Here is a 7390-nt window from a genome sequence, read left to right on the forward strand (position 1 = left end):
TGTGCTGTGACGCTCTCTAAACAGGCATCTAAACAACCAGCAGAATAGAATTTAGATTATTAGAATTTAAAGAGGAGAGCCAAGTAATTTGCAGTACCACATCTTAAGGCTTAATCATGTGCATCCATAATTTACAGATGGATTAGCTTCAAAACACCAGTCACATTAAGAAATTAACTGACACTTAGAAGCGCACTTCCTGTGTAGGAAAGGATGTTTTTGGAGCTTCATCACTTATTGTTACTCGGTGCTGTTATGTGAAAAAAACAAAACAGAGCAAAAAAAAGATTTTCTCTGCTAGAAGCAATTGTACATTCATGAGAAACAAAGGGCATGGGAGAGCTTTATTGTTCATTGAGCCCTAATTGAAAGTACTTGCTAACATGATGAATAAAAGCCACAATTATTTGTGTGTAATTATTTTAGACTTTTTAAACCATCATTGAAGAACAAGGATAAAATAACAGACTATAGTTCAAAAGCAGTTAAAACTGACAACATAATAAAATTAGCAACAAAGAAAAGACTTTTTTGTGTTCAGTTTGTATAACACACACGATAGATGGTAAACTTTTAAAAACGTGTTAGAGGAACTCGACAGACAATGTTAAAACTGTTAATGTTAAAACTGTTAATGTTAAAACTGTTAATGTTAAACTGTTAATGTTAAACTGTGCTGCAAGCTTGTTGTATCAACTTTCATCCATTTTTTTCTTTTTTTACTGCAAACATTGTTGCAAAATTTCCACCTGCTTGGATGCCATCAGCCCATTAAATGATGATTATGAGGTGTTATCAGCCCATCGAGCTGTCTGGTAGAAGCACTAGGCTGTTATCACCTCATTAAATGGCAGTGGTGGCTTATATCCTGCGGTTACTGAAATACAGATGTTTGCATTCTTCACATGGAGGTGTGGTGGGATGAGTCACCTTGGTGGTGACTCAGGAGACTGTGGTATGCAGTGTTGGCCAAGTTACTTGGGGGAAGTAATCAGTAACTAATTACTGATTACTTCCCCCAAAAAGGTAATCCCGTTACTTTACTGATTACTTATTTTCAAAAGTAACTAATTACTTAGTTACTTTTTAAAAACACCTGAATAGGTGATAAAGCGATAGATCTCTCAGCCCAATTCTACTTTTTCTACATAATCCATCATACAAAATGTAATCAAATGGAAAAGTCTCTTTTTAAAACTTGTTTTATTAGTTTTAATCTTTTAACTTTATGCATCAAGGAAAAATTTAATTATATGCAACATTCTCTGACTGGAAGAAATTAGTTTAACATTTAAACCTATTTTCTGCACATTCCAGCTCATAAAATAAAATATTTTTTGTGTTTACACTCAGTCTTTCAAATAGATGCAAGTAAAACACAGCAGAAAATAAATAAAGTCACAGACTCAGTGGTCCTTTTGCTCTATTTTCACCTGTAAAGCAGGAGTGGCGTAGGCGGAGGGTTACCCTGGTGCAGGTGTGCCACGGTCAGTGGAAGGATCCGTAAGTTTCTCTGTGAGTTTCCCATTACGTCGTAGCTACTCGGTGCTTGTTGGAAGTTTAGGGTTTTTTTCGCTGTAAAAAGAAGTTTTCTTCCCACGCACGATGGACACTAATGTTTTTGTCACTTTTTATGGAATCAAACTCAAAATAAGGTCAGTACTTCCACGCTTTAAACGCTGCACGCTCATACTCTCTCCCACACCCTCGATATATGATCCATTGTTGATCTGCACACAGCTGTTGTCACGAACGTCGCACTCGCTTACGTCACTGTCATGAGACATTCTCGCAAAAAAATCACGGTTTTAGTAACGCAGTAACGCAGCGTTCCTACGGGAAAGTAACGGTAATCGAATTACTGTTTTTGCAATAGTAATCCTTTACTTTACTCGTTACTTGAAAAAAGTAATCAAATTACAGTAACGCGTTACAAGTAACACGTTACTGCCCATCTCTGCACTCTAAGAAATAAAATGTTGCATTTACTCCACCCAGTTATGTCAACCGGTTCCACATAACTGGGTTAGTGAAATATAAAATGTATGATACACTTAATTTGAACAACAAATTTTAAGTACATCTGTCAAGCTTTGGCTAATTAAATGCAAATCACAAGAATGGTGTTGTATTAACTAAATATCATAATGTTGATCTAACTAACATGTTGACTTAAATTGACAACACTAAATAAAATCTACTCAACCAAAACAAGCCCTACTTACTCTATAAAATAAGATGTTGCATTTACTCCACCCAGTTATGTCAACCGGTTCCACACAACTGGGTTAGTGAAATCTAAAATGTATGACACATTTAATTTGAACAACAAATTTTAAGTACATCTGATAAATTGACTAACCCTAAACGAGCTCTACTGAAACTATAGGATTAAATTACTTACTCTATTTAAAGTAAATTGAATAAATCAAACACAATTTTATTCAGTTAACCCAACTTTAATAACACTTGGTGTAAAATGTGCTGAAGCAAACTTTGAGCTGTTCAAAATTCTAGATCAATGCCTTTTTCCTAAACAAAAATATCTTCACATATATGCAAGTGCATATTAAGTACAGGAAGACATAATGCAGAATGTTAAAATCAAGTTATTAAAACTGGAAAGTGTTGTGATTCCAACATTTTTAACATTAACATGACTTAATTTAAACTTGCTTCGGGTACAATGGAAAACTCACAATACAGTCCTATAAACAACAAGTAGAAATGACTTTAGTGGCATTTTTGTCCATATTTAAAAAACCTTTTTTTTCCCCAAAACTTAAAATAAAGTTCAAACTTAGGAGCAGTCTTGTTCAATGTAGCTGGATGGTGGTAAAAGTTCAACATGAACAAAGCATGCCAAAAAGTATGAGGCCTTGCAGAAGTTCTTGCGGAATTCAAACTGAACAGTTTATAAAGTGCAAGGAGATGGGTTTGAGAATCTTGTAACCAGTTCAGTGTCCTCTATAGTTCAGTGCAGGCTGTTTCACTCAAGCAGTTTGTTTTTCAGAACTTGCACATTCATGGATAGGTTGTTCCCATCCAACTCCATCAGCACCTTCTGAAGAAATTCAAATATGTATTTCAGGTGCTTTGGGTACCTCAGATTTAGACTGTAGATTAGTCCAAGCAGGAGGGCACACCCCTTTGCCACATCACTAAGAGCTTTCAGCACAGTGTATCCTTCTATGATGACACCAATGTCCTCAGGTGTATCTGCAGAGTCTGCTCCTTCACGTCTGACAACACAGACTCCTAAAGTCAGCTGCTCCGTTTCTCTTCTTGCACTAAGATCCATATCCTTAAAATGAAAACAAAGGGGGGAAAAAGTTACTTGCATATAGATACATATGAACAAATGAGCCCACCTTCAATTTACTATCCCAAATTAAAAAAACCAAACAAACAAACAAACAAACTGATCTTTCCCCTTTTCTAACTTACCAAGAATTCCTTGAACAGGTCATCTGGCTTTTTATTTAAGTAGACACAGATAGTTTTTAGGACGCATTCCCGTCGAACATCAATGCTGATATTCTGGTGGAGATAAGAACTCAATGTGAGACAAGATTTTGGTTCTTTTCCACCTCTTCCCAAACCAAAGTCAAAAATATTAACAGATGAGTGATTAGCGATGAGTAATTAAACAATGTTTGACAACTCACATTAGTGACATTCAGTGAGGTTAATGATTGGTTAGGCACTGATTCTTCTGAGTCAGATCAACAAATATATGAACACAAAACTAGAAGCTTTTCATTTTTGACAATACATGAAAGCTTTCACTTTTGCTTTAATCAATTCTAGACTGTTCAACAATATAATTATTAATTGTACCCCTAAAAATGTTAAAATGAAATAGAAGATTAGAACTCGGCAATATGGATTCAAAATCCTATCACAATATTTTCTGGTATTTATTACGATAACAAGAGTTACAATAAAAGATAACAGTAACCACAATCACATCTGAGCCACTTTTGTTGCATCTACTGACAGACAGAACTAGCTGACCAACATAAAATGAAGGGGGAACACACAAATTGTCACTTTGATAATCAATGGAACTGATACAAGGAGTTAAATGCATTACATATAGCTGTATTACACATAATGCTGCATTTTAATGACACAAGATAAATGCATGTCTTACACTTTAATCACTGATATTAACACTAAACCAGATATCAACACGGGGTAGAATTCCTTCAAACAATGTAGCAACTTATTTGATGCATGTTTCTAAAATACACTATACATATATTTCATTCTTCAAACGGATCGGATCGCTGGCGCTCCTGGTGCTCATTACTGACACCAGGGAGCATGCGCGGTAGATGTTGGGAGTAATTTTAAAGCTGCAGTTCTTAGTAGGTAAGTTGCAGCTTAACATGAATCGTAAAACATTTTGGGAAATTACACCGAAGTGGGCCCAATAATATTTGTTAAATGCCTGACTAATAACACCTGTGAGAGGCATACAAGCTAGAATGCTAAAAAAAAAAAATTTACCAGACATCATTTGTTTTAAAATAAAACATACAGAAGTACTCCCGAAAATGTCGGATGTTTATCATTTAGTACACATTAACCAAATATGTCATCCTTAAATGGTTGTACTTACCAAATAATCCTCAAATGGCAATGGATTTTATCCAGGCTTCTGAGCATGATGCAAGTTTCGGTTGAAAATGGCAGTTGTTCAAACTTCCACACTGCACATGTGCAAACTGAGAAGTACGGAGAGCCTGTTAGGACAATCCTCTTCAAATTAAAGTGCTGTTCATTTTAAATGAACTTTTTACGTTGAATTTAATGTACTGCATTTTGTTGTATTGAAATATTGTGTTATTAATTAAAATCAAAACAATATCCTTGTGTTTAGAGTTAAAAATCAATTGTGACATTAATTTTAACATAAAACGTTTACATAATGCTAGCAACATCAATGTATCATTTCTTAGAGTGTGGTGGTATGTATCTCACGTTGGCTTTTTTGAAACAAACAAACAAACAAACAAACAAACAACAAACCCACAAAAATTCAACACTGGAGATAACGAAGACAGCTACAAGTACACTGGAATCCCAAAAGCAAATGGGAACCATCAAGAGGCTGCTAGGAAAGCCCCAACCAGCAAATACCTGCAAAGTAAGGTAAGTCCTGAGGAGTCAGCTGAATTGGAAGAACAAGATCTGGGCAATCAGCACCTATTCCATGCCAGTAATCAGGAACCCTGCTGGGATAATAAGCTGGCCAAAGGAGGAGAAAGAAGTCACCGACCTCAAAATGAGGAAGCTCCTCACCACGCTTGGAGGGTTTCACCCCAAGTCTAGACTGTGTGCTAAATGGAAGGAAGAAAGCCGGGCACTGGTGAGTGTCAGAACCACTATCCAGGATGAGACAAGCCGTGTGGACACGTGTGCTTAGTGAATAGCTAAATGGGACAAAGCGGGACACAGTCCCTAAGGTGGTAGAGGATGACCGAGCTAAGATCTGTGGCACTTCCAAATATGGACAGACAAAGTGAGACAAACTGGTGATGACTAACCAACTGGAGATAGTAGTGGTGGACAAGCAGAGGACAACTGTAGCGACAGAAGTAGCTCTACCAAATGACAGGAACATCAGGAAGAAGAAACACGAGAAGGTCGAGAATAAGAAGGGCTGAGAGAGGAGCTCGAGAAGATGTAGATGGTGAAGGTAAAGTGGTCCCCATGATAATCAGAGCACTCAGTTCATTGAGCCCCAAACTGGGTGCGTGGCTCCAGCAGATCCCAGGAACAACATCCGAACAAGCACCAAAATTACTCAACAGGTTGAGGAAAAGCTGAAAAAAATACCTGAAAATGGGTTTTACACATCCCACTGACATGAAACCTTGTAGACTGATGGCTGTTTTACACACCAGTTCGACAACAGAGTTTTTATTTCACACAGCTGCAAGAAGTTGCCTGGGCAATATAGACGTTTCCTTTCCTTAAGAATGTTTTGTCGATGGCCACGCTTCCACCAAGACCATTTCTGACGAAGCTTCGGTGAACATGGATCGATAGGTCAAGTGACGGTGCAGGTGTATCTCTCAGTAACACCATGAAATGTGACACTATTAATCAACTTTGGTAGCTTTTCTGCATTGTGGCACACAGCACTGAGGACCATAACAAAGAAGGAATCATTTCTTTACATTTAAGCCAAAAATCTTGTTTTTTAACAGAAATACATGCATGACTGTAACTATGTGCTAGATTCCACATATTCATTAAAAAATATGTAAAGTAGACTAGCAGTGATATTTGACCAGCAATGAGTGCAGACTGTTCAGATTAGACAGATATGGTGTGCAGTAGGTTTACTAATGTGACTTCATTTAAGGAATTAAAGCAATGTACTAAATTTAGCTTAAATAAAAAAAAACTATCCTAGAGCATCGAATAAAAGTCTGCATGTAAGGTAAGAGCTGAAATATGCAGTGAGAGTGCACTGCTTCTTTTACTGCAGTGTTTGCATATGCAGTTCTGCAAGTAATTGATAGTCCATGTCACAGAGGGGTAGTTCCTTAGATTAGGAAGTATATCCCAGACCTGGGGAACAGTAAAGTGTAATTAGGTTATTATGGGCATTGCTGCCATTCATTTTAATCCATGCTACAATTCCCTTCACCTGGCCTTATCATTTACCTCCTCAGAAACATGAGTGTCAATGAACCGACTCTGTCACTCTCATGTGAGCGACTTTGTCTTTGTACTTCTAACAGGGTCAAGGTCATTTTCTTCATCCCGTCTCCTTAAATTCTGCCTTCTTTTCCCCTCCTTCATCACTTCCTGGCTACAGTGGTACCTTTTTCCTCAATGCTAAACCAGATTCTCTTTTTTTCCATGAGGTTTGAAAACTGTAATTTTGACATACGCTGGTGTATTTATTACACTTTTCCTCCAATTTGACCATAGAAAACTTTAATTCTCCTTCAGCTGCCTCTCCTTGGTCAGCTCTGTGTGTGAAGCCTAAGTTTATATTGTGTTTATCAGATTTCAAGAAACAAGCTTTGCATTGTTGGGTTTGCTTGTTTACAGCTCAACACTAATTTGCGCTTCCTTTGGCGCGACTGATTGAATCTCTGTGCTGACCAGTGAATAGGCTGCATGTGTGTTTCTGTTTCCTGCAGATGTCTACAGAGATCTGTTAAAGACCTGCATGCAGCATTGGAGCTGCGGGTGGCTGACCACTCACAGTATGCAACGCGTGCTGGTAGAGCATGGTTGTGGTTTTGGAAATCGGCAACACAGCAGTGTTTCTCGGGACTCCTTCTGAACTTCTTACTAAACTTGGAGAACTTTGATTTCAAACTGTCTGCGTTCAGAGTCAGAGCTGAAAGATAAAGTGATC

The 7390-nt window shown here is 37.5% G+C and overlaps 1 long non-coding RNA gene across 1 annotated transcript; it reads right to left on the minus strand.

The window, feature by feature from the left end:
* Positions 1-1979: 1979 nt before the first annotated feature.
* On the minus strand, positions 1980-4831 carry LOC113024844 (uncharacterized). The gene is made up of 3 exons (XR_003272716.1): positions 4628-4831; positions 3448-3540; positions 1980-3304 (listed from the first exon to the last, which is right to left on the minus strand). It is a non-coding gene; the product is annotated as an uncharacterized LOC113024844 (long non-coding RNA).
* Between the last annotated feature and the right edge of the window lie 2559 nt (positions 4832-7390).

The sequence above is a fragment of the Astatotilapia calliptera genome, chromosome 6 (genome assembly GCF_900246225.1).
Source record: "Astatotilapia calliptera chromosome 6, fAstCal1.2, whole genome shotgun sequence".
Lineage (NCBI taxonomy): Eukaryota > Metazoa > Chordata > Actinopteri > Cichliformes > Cichlidae > Astatotilapia > Astatotilapia calliptera.